The sequence below is a fragment of the Ambystoma mexicanum genome, chromosome 5p (assembly GCF_040938575.1).
Source record: "Ambystoma mexicanum isolate Mex_15411 chromosome 5p, UKY_AmexF1_1, whole genome shotgun sequence".
NCBI lineage: Eukaryota > Metazoa > Chordata > Amphibia > Caudata > Ambystomatidae > Ambystoma > Ambystoma mexicanum.
In genome coordinates, this window is record NC_090930.1 from 123,558,160 (window position 1) to 123,573,404 (window position 15,245).

The window sequence follows — 15,245 nt, forward strand, 5'->3', positions numbered from 1 at the left end:
CCTCTACACCACACGTGAGTGACGTCACTACAAGTACAACGTCTCATTGGTTACAATGTCTATAGGACCCTAGATTACATGGTCCCTTGTGTTTCCAAGTTACACCCCTAAACATAAATCTCCATTTTAATTAGCAGCATGCAGAATAGACACCCAGGTGCCTAGTGTCCCAAGATTCACCCTGCCTCCCTTCCATCAATCAGTGGTTTAGGGCTATGTGTCAATTAGTTGGCTGGATATGGCCTCGGATCTGTAGTCTCTTATCAGGAAAAGTTATGGCACCCTCTGGTTCTGGATGACATCAGGCGGTGGTACATCTTCACGCCTGTCTGGTCACGTGTTGGTCCACCGTGAATCTGCTTCAGTTTCCAACCTTTTGTGCATTTAATTCTGTATGCACTTAGCCACCTGCATGGGCCTCTCTTATCTTGACCTTCACGGGCGGGCTGGCATGCTCTGAAGTTGGAGCCTTGTGAGCTCATGCTCACCTCCCCTTCTTGGTTGACCTCGATTTCCCCGGCATGAGCCATCCTTTGTTAAGTTTCGATCCCGCTCCTTCCCTCAGCTTGGGCCTGGATATGAAACTTGTCCAGTCTGGCCATGGCCACCTGGGATTACTTCTGTTTATACAAAATGGAGTCGTACGTGTACATTGTACTGTACATACGTCTGGGGTCTCCTCTACACCGCCCTTAGAGAAATCCCTCTTCTTCACAGCATTCCAACCACTTCTACCATGACTACGAGAATCCATGGCTTCCCCCCTTTTACTCCCGCACCAACTACTTTTTTACCCAACATTTTCTTATCACCCTCCACCAGACCTCCTCAGTGCCTGCAGCTCTACAATGCTACCAACAAGGCGAGTACATGCCCCCACAAACTTTCTCTAAACTCTTCATCCCCCGTTGCTCGGACAAGCCTAACTACACACACATCCTATCCTGAGCCACCAATGACACCCAACGGAAATCGTCCCTCACACAAAGATCCAAACTCATTCACTGCATTCCACTATTGCAACCTCACCCACCGAATCCACTCGCCAGCACCCTCATGCCTTCACTCATACCAAACTGCAGCCCACCACTCCAGTTCTGCACTCTCTGCCCTGTCCCAATGCACAAAGAAATGCCAGACTTAGATCCAGAATGCAACCCCAAAGACCCTCCCCAGCTCCTACTACTTAGGTTTCCTGAGAGTCAGACATTAGTTGGCGTTTATCGGTTTGGGTATGTTTTTACCAAAAAAGTTTAATCTCCGCAAACTGACAGAAAATTAATTTGCACCGGTCCCAATTTAAACACACATACGTTTTTTTTTTACCCCCCCCCGCCTCCAACTTTATGGAAGCGGGGACACCACTGCACCCCCAAAATTGCTAAATATCAAACATGGGGAGCGGGAGACACCCCCACAACCTCCTCTCTCCATGGTTGGTATTTTGCAATACTTGCGACGAAATTCCCCCGAAGGCCAAATTACCCATGCAATATTTGATCAAATTGGTCATTAGGTCAATTGTTTTAGGTGAAATAGGCTAATAAACGTTTCTCAGCTCTCACCAAACATCGCAGCCTTCGGCAAGACTCTCAGATCCTCCCCCTCCAACCCAAACTCCAACAGAGCAAAGCACCACTAGCCATGATACAAACTCCTTTCCAAGCTCCTGATCGGCCCACAAACTACCATCAACATCCTCCTCCTCTACCGCCAACCTAATCACCAGACATGCCCTGAACTTGACATTCCCCTACTCCTGTCACCACTAATCAAACCAGCAACCAAATTCCTTGTACCACCGGATTTCAACCTTGGATTCAATGACATCTTCAACATCAAAGCTAACAACCTAATGAAATCACTCACGGAATTGAACTTCACCCAACTAGCCCACTCTCCAACTTACTGTAAAGGTCGAACCTTAGACTGGGTCCTCTCGCTGAACACTACCATCTCCATCTCCTCCATACTGCTGGTGCCCTGGTCTGACCACTCCGTCATGGATTTCCGCCTCACCCACTCTCCCACCCCCCCATGAAAACCAGAGACCAGATTCCAGCCCACCCATGCCCGGAACCCCCGTAAACTCACAGAAGCCTGTCTAGCCCCTACATTGAAGAGACACCTCTCTATGAACAATGTCAGACATACATGATGACTCACAAGCCCTGGCCTCGAAGATCCTCCCGGCACTTTCACTTTCCATTAACGTACTTGCCCCACTCAAACCAAGAATACCCAAACCTAGCAGAAAAGCCAACATCTGGTTTATTCCTCACTTCCTTACGCTGTCTCATACAAACCCAAGAACACTCATGGAGAAAGTCCCCAAACCTCACAACCTTGAGTACTTTCAAAAACACCCTCATCTCAACCAAAGCCAACTCCTTCAACACAAGGATCTTTGAAGCCAGTTCCAGCGCCCGAGAACTATTTTCCATTAAAAAAGAACTCGAGCACCCTGCCCCATCACCTGTTCTTGTCCAAGCCGACAGAGCTTCGTGCTCCACCATTCAAGCAGCACTTTCCAATAAATTGACAAACTACAAGACAAAATCCGATCTAAACAAGAAAATCTTCTCAACAAACCCTCCCCTGCCACACAGCTACCACAAACCCCCCTGAAAACACCACCTTGTCAATTCCACTTCTCAGCCATCTCCGTACAGGCCATCACTACCACCGTCTAATACCTTAAACCATCTAACTGCTAAGGTGATGCCTGCCCAGCACACATCATCAAGCTCTATGCAGCCACTCTCGTCGACCCTAGCAGACTTTATCAATGCTTCCTTTGCCTCCAATCACGTTCTGCCATGCCTCAAAACAGCATGAGTCTCCCCCTCATCAAAGAATCCTATCTCGACCCCACCCTTAACACCAACTACCACCCCATCACCACTGTTCCCTTCCATCTCAGAATCATGGACCATGTGGCATACTCCCAAATGTAAAACTACCTTGAACAACACCAACTTCTTGGTGCCAGACAATCCAGTTTCAGACTCACCCACAGCACAGAAACAGCCCTCCTAGACCTAACAATCCAATTTGACCTCACCCGAGATTTAGGCAACCGCACCATTCTCCTCCTCCTAGACCTGTCAGCGGCATTCAATCTTGTAGACCATGACGACCTTTACTAGACCTGCTTACAAACTTCCAGTTCTGCAACGAGGCAGTTCACTGGATCAAATCCTTCCTGAGTGAACACACATCCAAAGTCTTCATAGGCGACCACTCTGCCGAACCCTTCCCAGTCCCATGTGGTGTCCCCCAAGGCTCTTGCATCTCCCCTGCTCTGTATAATACTAACACCAGACCCCTCTTTGATCACCTCGATGCTCTGGGGATCCCATATACTAACTTTGCGGATGACACGCAAGTCGTCCTGCCAACCACAGGCAACTACACCCATGATGTTGATCTGATTAAGCAAACATACAGTGTCATTCAGAACTGGATGGCAATCCACAATCTCTACTTAAATGACGAAAATACCAAGCTTCTCATTGTGGGCTCACCTCACTGTATAAACTCCCTTGACCCTTTATACTCATTCTTCGCCATTGACGGAACCACCATTCAGGTATCCAAACACGTCAAGACACTGGGTGTTTACCTCAATGAAGAACTCAACATGTCCTGCCACATAAATGCTCTAACCTCCTCCACAGCCTACACGGCTAAACTCATCACTCTGATCAGGAAATTCATCTCTCCCTCCAACTGCCTGACCCTAGGTCTGGTCATCATCAGTAGTAAGCTTGACGATTGTAACGTCTTGTTCTGCAGCACCTCTTCAAAGAACATTGCCAAGCTTCAACTCCTCCAAAACAAGGCACATCACAGCAGCAAGTAGGGCTCACCGGCTTCCTGTATAAGCTAGAATCGTCTTCAAACACTTATCCTAGCCCACCGATGTCTCCACCAAAACGCTCCCTCCTATCTCACCACCCGCATCATACCCAAACCAGTGACCCGATGCCTCTGGTCATCCAATCAATCGTTTTTCACATCCAGATTCAACCCCAAATGTGCAGGGGGGGCAGTTTCTGTGTTACTGCCCCATCCTCTGGAACACTCTGCCCGACCACATTAGAAATGAACTATTGCTTTTGAAATAAAAAATAAAAACCTCTTATAAACCTGGCTTTGTGACAAATATGGTTAACTGGCTCTTGATGACAATGTATATGACTCTTCATGACAATGGGCCTCTTTACGACCCATGCGGTAACCATGGCGCTAGTAGTGCCATAGCTGCCGCCGGTATTTTACCGATTCCGCCATGGTGAATGGCGGAATTACCGCCCCTTTCCAAGGTTGGCGGGGCGGTAATTCCCCATTAACCATTGGCTCCTCCCCATTCCCATTTTCGCTCCCATAGGGCTCAATGGAAATGGGGAAGGCGGTAGTTACGGTACCGCAAATTGCGGTACAGTAATTACATCCAAGGTCCTTTTGCGGGTCCAATCCTTAACGGCTGGTGAAACCAGCCGTTAAGGTAGGGACCCGCAAAGGGACCTCGTAATTAGGCGGTAAGGGGTTAACGGCGCCGCCACCTTTTACGGCTCCGTTAACCCCTTACCGCCTGGCTCGTAATGAGGCCCAATGTCTTTTCTTTCTTCAATGTTTCTCACTGTATCACAAGTGCTGTGATACCTCTGGGTCTGGGCGCTAAAAATAAAAATAAATAAATAAATATAAGTGGGTGTCTTGTCGATGGCTTCCATGTCGGTGATATAGGACATTTTGAAAATGATACTGTCAGGTATAGGTTGCCAGTAGGAATTTTTTAGAACCATTGATAAGGTGGGCGGTGGTGTGATGGACTACTGTGAGACCTGTGAGGGGAGCCGCAGGGAGCCAATGAGGAGGGTGTTACACCATCAATGTGTCCAATTACGAGAGCCACTACCACGGTCTGAAAGTCCCATGGAGGGAGGGCTTAATATTACAGAGCAGCGTGATCTTGTACCACCCTTATGTCGTTCTTGTTGAGGTGCTGCTGAAAAGGGATGTTGCTCTCCACGCTGAATGCACAGCAATTATATGACAGGTAAATTGGGGGCTAAATCTGTCTGGGGGCATCCCGTTCAGCCATCCTTGGATAGTTTCCTGTTTTGTGGGGTGGCTGAGGAGCACACATTCTGTTTTGGCCAGGTGGCGTTTAAGGCATTTCCGGAGGTGAATGATGTCCCAGGAGCATTGCATTGTGACCTTTGGGGCAACATTAGCCAGTATGCATAAGAGGTTAATATGTCAGGTCCTTTCTCGTCCATGAGCGTCACTCCCTACAGATGACACATTGTGTAATTGATGCAGAAGTATGAATGGTACAGGTGCTTGGATAAAATGTTGAAAACTGAGGAAGTGTGAAACTAGCTGCTAATGTCCAGATACTTCACCGTGCTTAGAGATAGGGAGACGGAATGGGGACGCAGACAACGTAAAGGAGGGGTCCACAGGAGCTACTCCTCAGGAGAATCTAATGCAGAGACAGCAAGATTGCTCTCCTTTCTTCTGGAAAACCAACAGGGCATCCTGGCATTTCATATGGCACGCAGAAGTGGAACCTTACAGTGTAGTATACTGTGGGGGTACAACATCGGCTCACGCCTATGACAGGCAATTTGATGTTAGTAAGAAATGATGTTGATGGGCCCGAAATGAGAGCAATGACAAACTCTTACCATGGTTATGGTGTGTCCACATGTCCTTGGAGTTGCTGAAATGATGTGAGAGCAATGACAAACTCCTACCGCGGTTATGGTGTGTCCACATGTCCTTGGAGTTGCTGAAATGATGTGGGCACCCTATATCCGGAGGCCCAGATTGAGGGTTGAAATTGTTACAATCTGCCTGGGAATCCTGAATAATCAACAGATATGCAAATGATCTCGACCGAAAATCATGGCAACTCTCCTCGTCAATTTCAATGCGGATATCCTAAAAACCTGATGGGATTTTCCTGTTTAGGAGATCAGTTCTATACAAGGGAATACATGGAAGCTCTTTATGGCCCTCATTTACAACTGTGGTGATAGCCGTGCCGTTTAAAATGCCGCCGGAGTTGCATTTTTTCCAGCACCCGTGAATGGGCAAGAACCGGGGCATGCCGATTTTTGGGTGCCAGTATCAAGGGCCTCCCCATCCCCATTCTGCCCCACAGGGCTGAATGGGAATGGGGACGTCAGATGCACCGGCACATTCAGAATGACGTGCTCTGCTCGCGGGTGCCGTTACACCTGCCAGGAAAACTCTGGCAGGTGAAACGGTTCCCGCGAGCAGAGCCCGTAGTATGGCGGTCTGGGAAGTATGGTACCAGCATGCTTACCGGTACCGTACTTCCCAGACCGCCATGCTTGTAATGAGGGCCAATGTGTTTTGCATTGATGGACAACTGAGGAAGACTGAGACACTGTTAGTACCATGACACATGTGTGTACACTCTTCGCTTGTGAGCTACACACACATTTGTGGTACAAAATGCATCTGGCATATGATTTTTAACTGGATTTTCGTAGGAGATAGACGTTTCAAACCGTATATATGAGTTACCATTCTCTTGCACTGTCAGTGTCTCCAAGAGGTTTAGCAGAGCGGGCTTAAATCAAGCTTAAAACATTTTTGGGAATCAAAATCACATTCATTTCTTATCGGGAGGCCAGAGGTGGCATTTGTTCTTTGCTCTGTTATGCCAGAAACAATCATACAATGAAAACAGAATACAAAGAGACTGCGGAGTGAGCCCACCTTAAGCGGATCCTGCACATGCCTTTTACATTGTGTGGGATATGTGGTCCTCCGCCCCACCCCGCGTGAGTAGCAGCGAAGTACTTTCTGCATTCTGGATACCATGCTACATTTATATTGAGATCAACAGGAACAAGTTGTTCACCGGTATCCAACATGACTTCTGATTGCAAACTATTAGAACAGTCAGAAGACATTAACACATGTGTAGCCTAGACACCGTATGTAGACAGTAACCATGCAACACCGGCACAGCGCATGGCAAGTGGAGTCATCTTCTAGGAAAGCACTGGCACTACTTCTGAGAGAGCACTTGGATGATGCCTGGGGTACTCAGGAGCAGATGAATGCATGCCAAGCAATGCAGCATGTTGCCAGTGAGTGTTCGTTAGCCATTTATTCACAAATATTGGCACATGGTTTTGTACATTTTGAAACAATGTTGTAGATAGACCTTCATTACTTTTAAGCTCTATATAACACAACTGTAGAGTCTTCCACCTTTGATACAAATAGTGTGTGTGTGTGTGTGCGCGCGCATGGGTGTGTGTGTGTGTTTGAGTAATCTGTGCAGGTGGAGTGTGCACGAAGTCCGGATATAGTTGACCATTTAAATGGCCTGTTCGTGTGTTGCTTCTATGAAGGCAGTGATATCTGTTAGTGTATGCCAGACTCTCTGTAACATGCCTGCTACGACAAGAAGGCTTGATCGCTTTACAACTGCTTCTAAAGCTTCAGAAATGCTTTGTTTAAGATGATTGCGGATGCACCGCAGACTGCCACAAAAGCATCTGAAAATGTTAGTGCTGACCCCAAGGAAGTGTGAATCCCCGGGTCCCTATCAGCCAGTGTGCAGTGCATCAAAGATGATCGGGTGACACAGCGACACCAAAGATAAGCTCCATCTCAGCTTAAGGTATGTAAAGAAACGCACCACTTCGCTGGGCATCTGCCGCAGTCACGGCTATCCATCCACGCACTTTCGAACGCAGCTACGACTATGACAAATTCGGCCTAGCTGGTCAGATACCTGCTTCGCACTGAAACACCAGACTCGCCTCAACACCTCTGCCATTAGAATACAGGGACTACCCACGACAAATGTTGGTCTAGCTGGGTACATAGCAAGTCTCCTGTAGTAGCATTCTATTGTGATCTCCAATAGCACCTGTCCACATGCCTGACCTCTTCCTAATTCCGAATCTTGGCCAAATGCACACACGCATGTTAAGCTTCCTTTGAGAACCTTCCCATACTTGGACTTCGGTCGGAGGGCGTTCCTACTACAAATCGCTTCGAGGCTATACAAATAGGAAAAGGCGCTATATAAATGACTACTACAATACAATACATGCTGGAATAGCTATGTGAGTGAGGCCAATAGGGAAGCGACTACATCGACAGTCACAGCCGAACTCTGGAGGGCGCCTTCTTCACACCAGCACTGTTGCTGCTGATGCACAATGTGTGTTGTAAGCAAAGGCTCTTTCAAACGACGACCAACCATGTGCGCCAGGATACTCACTGTTCTCTCAATAAGGTATTCTTGTCACTATTCTCTCTAAAATAATATTGTTGCTGACATACTTGGCTGAGATTAACCTGCCCATAAAGGGGTGGAACATGATTACGTTGAGGAGCCATCTTTTAGCCATTTGGTAAAGCAACTACTGCAATAATTTCCCAACCTATGTACATAAAATGTATAAAGCTAAATACTAATATCTCCCGCCATCAACAATGTCTGAAAAGCAGCATAGGCGTGTGAGCTTCGTCTACGGCTAAGACACTGAAGATGTTATTAACACTGGGCTTATCAGATTTTGGCAAAACTCTTCATACTGTCTGTCAGGGGTGTTGCTAGGTCTGGAAAAGACCCGGGGCTACTCTGATGTCAGAACTGTTGAGACTGGGGGCTAGCTAGCCTTTTGGCTGTAGCTCCTGAGATTCTATCCGGGGCTACAACCAAAAGACCAGGGGCTATAGCCCCCTTAGCCCCCCCCTAGCAATGCCTCTGCTGTCTGTGCAAAATTACAAGTGAAATTTGATGCAGTTGGAAAGGGTATTGGCATAATTGACCAAAACACATTTGACCTAAAACATTTGATTGAATTGTTTTAACCTTTTTTTCGGTCAAATTTAATTAAATATATAAATGGGGTGGGTAAGGTTATAGATTAGGTTGAGAGGAAGTGAGGGGGATTTGCGGGGGGGTCTCCGCCCACATTTTGCACCGAAAAAAGGTCAAATAAATTCAACCAAATCTGATTAGGTCAAATCTTTTAGGTGAAATAGACCCAAACCATTGGAAAGTTATCCTTAACAATATTAGAGCTTCAAGACGCAACATCCATTGACAAGGCAGAGCCATCAACTGCACAGATACATCAATAAATATTTAATGTGCACTAGAGTCTAACAAGACATGAATATTTTCCAAAACCGATGGAATGAAAATAGACACTCCTAGGAAGATATAGAGAATGGGAAAGAGCAGAGTCGCCAGATATTTATCACAATGAAGCACGTAATGTCACTTACCAGTATCATTGCAGAAGGATGCATTGGAAGAGTCATCGTTCCAATTTCCTTTGGTCGTAAATCGTTAGAAATCCACTATATATGAACCACCTTCACAGGAGCCTTATCCGAGTTTAGAAGGAGTTACTGTTTTAAAAAATGATTTTAATGTGGGTAATATGTTATAAAATAAGAACACTGTCAAATGGTCATTATACAACTTGCAATGAGAGGCTTTTGGATTACAACTACATATTTTTGGCTATGTAAATGTTCTGGAACTTCTCCGTACATTTCGCCGAATCCAATGTCACCTACTCTGAAATCCGGGACTTTTTTTTCTTCAAATTGGTTAGGTAAGTAGGTACATTTAAAAACATAGATTGGGTGGGGTAACGGGATATGAAAAGGTAGGGGGAAGTGGGAGAGGGGGTGGGGGATCTCCCCCCGCATAATTAAAAAATAAAAATTGGAAGAAAAAATATTCAATGATTTCTCCTGTAGGTGAAGTGCATTCAGTGAAATGACGGATATCAGTGCTGCAAGACCCACGTGACTGCCCATAGTGCAGGAATGTAACTGACCGAGCCTGTAATCTGCTTATTCTATCTTTTGAGGATGGCATTTTCACCACAAGTGGTTTAATGTCCATTGTACATTTTCACGTGCAACTAGAGGCTAGTGTATATCTCTTTATTTTAGGTGGGACAGGCAAATAGTCAACTGAGCCCTAATTTCTGCTAAAACCTATTCACAAAGCTGTGTGGTACCCGAAGCTGCCTGGTGCAAGATATATGAGAAAGGCAAAGGAATGAAGACTCACAGGAAACCTGTAGAGGTAGGGTGTATTATTATAATACGTCTTTTCTATGGAAGTGAAGTCAAACACCCAGCGGGTGACCGGTCGAGGAGTTGTTGAAAGATTCAGGCAGCAGGAAGGGATCAAGATGGCTAGGTATGAAGAGAGGATCCACAGCTGATAGAGGAAAGACTATTCTAAGAGCAATGCACTACAAAGTGTAGGCGGAGGGAGGGCCAGGTGCAGAGGGAAAAGGGGTGATGAAGCAAGGTGAGTTCCACCAGAAGGTTATCTGGCAGCGGGTCTACAGGGAGTTGACATTTTGAGTGGGATAAAACCTGTAATGTTCATTTACCTCTTGACTTGACTTGATAGGTTATTTATAACGCGCTTAATACCCAGAGGTTTCTAAGAACAGACCCGGGGTCCGAACCTGTGTTGCTCGCGTCGTCTTCCTTCCAAGGCAAGCATGTTGCCGCTGAGCTATCCTACCGAGACCACTTGGGTAGCTTACCAGCTCTCCTAATTCCTAATATTGGCCAAATGCGCACACTCATCTTAAGCCTCCTTTGACATTTTTCCCATACATGGACTTCGGTCCCCGGGGGCGTTCCTGCCACAAAGCGCACTGAGGCCACATAAATTGGAAAAGCCGCTATATAAATGACTACGGCAACGCAGTAGGATTTGGAGAAGCTGCATGTGCCAACCCATTACCCGTTCAGACCACAAATGCACATCATTTCTGATGGAGCACAACCTGAGAGGACTGTGTGGGAGTGCGGCAGTCTTACGCAACGGTGAGTGAGGCGCTGAACCCCTGACTGTTGCAAGTGAAGATGCAGATTGTGTCTGACAGTGGATATGATGCATATCGTTTGTAAGGTCATTCACATACATGTTTGCTATTTTTGGGGCAACAGTTGTTCTATTTCAGTTCCATCAATGTGTTGCAAACGGTGCCCTTAGGCTGCAAAGACATTGTGAGTCAGTGCTACCTCAATGATCTGCATGAAGGACATGGCAGGGTCCTTTAGTCCCTGTTTGGTTTTCCAGTGTTGCCTTTCCACCTTCAAATTTGCCATTGGCGTATACAGGGCAGATAAATACATTGTGACAATCAGTTGCGTCTGTAACTTGGTGTCAAAGAAAAAGAGACCCAAACCGTGAAGACATATAAGGATAGGTAAAACGTGCAATACCAAGATATTATATACCAAATCATTTTTATATTGAAACATATACCTTAAAACCCTAAAATTGAATTTTCTTATTTTTTATTTTTTTTATTTTGCGGGGTCCCTCCCAAACCCCTGTTTCCGACCCCTACAAAACAATCCCAACCATTTACCTCAAAAAAATTAAGCATTTACCCCACCATAAATATGTTCGATATATGGGTTTTCAAGGTATATGTTTAATTATAAAAGTGATTTGGTATATCATTTTCGATGTAAAGGGGGTCATTACAAGTTTGCCGGTCCGGGAACTACAGTACCGGTAAGCTTGCCGGTACCGTCGTTCCCGGACCGACAAATTACGAGTTCTGCGGGCGGATGCCTTCCCGCCCGCCAGGTCTGACCTGGCGGCGGAACAGCACCTACGAGCAGACCATGTCGGATGCACCGGCACCAATTACGTATGTTGCCGGTACCTCCGGCTTCCCCATTCCTATTGAGCCCAGTGGGGCTCCAATGGGAATGGGGAAGAAAATGTTCCGGCACCAGGGAATGGGCGATTACCTGGTTCGGCAAGGCTGTAATGACCCAGTAATTGCCCATTCCTGGCCGCCAGAAAAAAAATGATACTGGCCGCAGCCATGCTTGTATTACAGGCACGGCTACCGCCAGTATCATAATGAGGCCCAAAGACTGCATACCCATGCAGACAAGAAGCAACCAAGACAGTGAACATGAAAGAGATGAGGAAACAAAAGCACCTATACACAGCAGGACAAAACGGAAACAATTTCGAGTAAAAGAAAGAGCAGGGCTACTGGTTCAAGGCAGAGTAGAGTGTCAAGAACTGAAGTAGCGACAGCTAAACGCGAAGATTGATAGGACAAAGAAAGGTTTAGAGATATTCCTGGAAAGCAGGCAACAGAACAACTAGAGACTTGGACAGATTGCACTGGAGAATAGGGTATTAACAGCGATTGGAGGTAATAACGCCGAAGACTCTGGTGAAGAGCACAGAAGAATGCTGATAAAAGCACTGGATATTGCCATCAAGAGAACTGGAGAGTGTGGTCAAGAATACTGTAAACTGCAGTCAAGAGAACAGGAGAATGCAGACAAGAGCAGGGGATCCTGTGATCAACAACACTGGAGATTGCACAAAAGAGCACAGGTGAAAGTAGACAAGGGTAGGCGATACTGTACTCAAGTACAATGGGGATTGCTGGCAAATGTTCTGGAGACTGCAGAGAAGAGCACAGGAGAATGCAGGCAAGAGCAGGCGATACTGTACTCAAGAACAATGGGGACTGGTGGCAAAAGCACCGGATACTGCAGAGAAGAGCACAGGGGAATGCTGATAAGAGCACTGGACATTGCCATCAAGAGGACTGGAGAATGTGGTCGGGAATACTGTAAACTGCAGTCAAGAGAACAGGAAAATGCAGACAAGAGCAGGGGTTCCTGTGATCAACAACGCCAGAGATTGCCCACAAGAGCACAGGCAAAAGTAGACAAGGGCAGGGGATACTGTACTCAAGAACAATGGGGACTGCTGGCGAAAGCACTGGAGACTGCAGAGAAGAGCACAGGAGAATGCAGGCAAGAACAGGGGATACTGCAATCAAGAACACTGGATATTGCTGGCAAAAGCACTGGAGACTGCAGAGAAGAGCACAGGGGAATGCAGGCAAGGAAATGGGATACTGCAATCAAGAGCACTGGAGATTGCTGTCAAAAGCACTGGAGACTGCAGAGAAGAGCACAGGAGAATGCTGATAAGAGCACTGTATATTACCATCAAGAGCACTGGAGAATTTGGTCAAGAATATTGTAAACTGCAGTCAAGAGCACAGGAGACTGCAGGCAAGAGCAGGAGATCCTGTGATCAACAACGTTGGAGACTGCAGACAAGAGTGCAGGCAAATGTAGACAAGAGCAGGGGATACTCTACTCAAGGACAAAGGGGACTGCTGGCAAAAGCACTGGAGACTGCAGAGAAGAGCACAGGAGAATGCAGGCAAGAGCAGGGGATACTGTAATCAAGAGTACTGGAGATTGTTGGCAAAAGCAGTGGAGACTGCAGAGAAGAGCAGAGGAGAATGCAGGCAAGAGCAGGGGATACTGTAATCAAGAGTACTGGAGATTGTTGGCAAAAGCACTGGAGACTGCAGAGAAGAGCACAGGAGAATGCTGATAAGAGTACTGGATATTGCCATCAAGAGCACTGGAGAGTTTGGTCAAGAATATTGTAAACTGCAATCAATAGAACAGGAAAATGCAGACAAGAGCAGGGGATCCTGTGATCAACAACGCCAGAGATTGCCCACAAGAGCACAGGCAAAAGTAGACAAGGGTAGGGGATACTGTACTCAAGAACAATGGGGACTGCTTGCTAATATTCACATTTCAGTCTAGATGTGACTCAAGCTAATATGCACAGTTCTGTCTAGATGTGATGAAAGCTAATATGCACAATTCTGTCTAGATGTGACACAAGCTAATTTGCACATTGCTGTCTAGATGTGATGCAAGCTAATATGCACAATTCTGTCTAGATGTGACGCAAGTTAATATGAACAATTATGTCTAGATGTGACACAAGCTAATATTCCCATTTCAGTCTAGATGTGACACAAGCTAATATGCACAATTCTGTGTAGATGTGACACAAGCGAATATGCATGATTTTGTGTGGACTAGCTAGCACTGTTAGAGTACAGGCCACCTAGATGTGAGATATCGCTCCCCAACAGTTCTCCTAGATGTGAGAAATGGCTAGACAACACAGTTTACAACTCAGTGAGTCTCTATGGGGCAACAGTTGCTAAATAGAAATGGGTATATGCATGCTACAAACTATTAGGTGGTGGGGAAGATAATATATGACAGAGGTTGGCCAGTTTAGTGGGGCACTGTGATTGCTTATCCCCTGTCTGCACCACACTTACTTTGTCTGTCACTGCTGGTTGACAGCTGCTTTCCTCCTGCTTCTCTGACAGAGACTAGCAGACACCATCAGGAGCTGCTTCAGCTGGAGCTGTCCTTTGCCTCGGGGTCCTTGGTCAAGGGGGCTGCAATGGGCAGGGCCTGCCCTAGGAGGTTGCCTTAAGGGGTTGGGTAGGCCCAATCATGGTCCGTGATGGGGCATGGGAGGTGGGAACAAGTTTCCAGGGGGAAGCGGGCTGGGAGGAGACGAGGGAAGCAGGATAGTGGGTGTTGTGCAAATGGGCAGTTACCATTTGTAATGGTTGACATATTCTCCATGGGTAAAGCGTTCTAGGACTTCTATTATTGTTATTTCATATAAAGAAGCCCATGTGAGCGAAGGGCGTGTGACTAGAAAGCAACTGCTGTTTTGCTGTGGCTGCATTTGTATCCATTCCCCTGCCTTACCTCGAGGATCTGAGGACCGCAGGAGACCGAAGGAGAACGAAGCGCCGTCGCGCTGAGAAGCCCCGCCCCCTCCTCTGTGGCCCGCCCAGGCAGGAAGTGTGCCTACATTAGAGCAACCCAGGCACCCTTGCGGCGCTAAGCCCATGTGAGCGAAGGGCGTGTGACTAGAAAGCAACTGCTGTTTTGCTGTGGCTGCATTTGTATCCATTCCCCTGCCTTACCTCGAGGATCTGAGGACCGCAGGAGACCGAAGGAGAACGAAGCGCCGTCGCGCTGAGAAGCCCCGCCCCCTCCTCTGTGGCCCGCCCAGGCAGGAAGTGTGCCTACATTAGAGCAACCCAGGCACCCTTGCGGCGCTAAGCCCATGTGAGCGAAGGGCGTGTGACTAGAAAGCAACTGCTGTTTTGCTGTGGCTGCATTTGTATCCATTCCCCTGCCTTACCTCGAGGATCTGAGGACCGCAGGAGACCGAAGGAGAACGAAGCGCCGTCGCGCTGAGAAGCCCCGCCCCCTCCTCTGTGGCCCGCCCAGGCAGGAAGTGTGCCTACATTAGAGCAACCCAGGCACCCTTGCGGCGCTAAGCCCATGTGAGC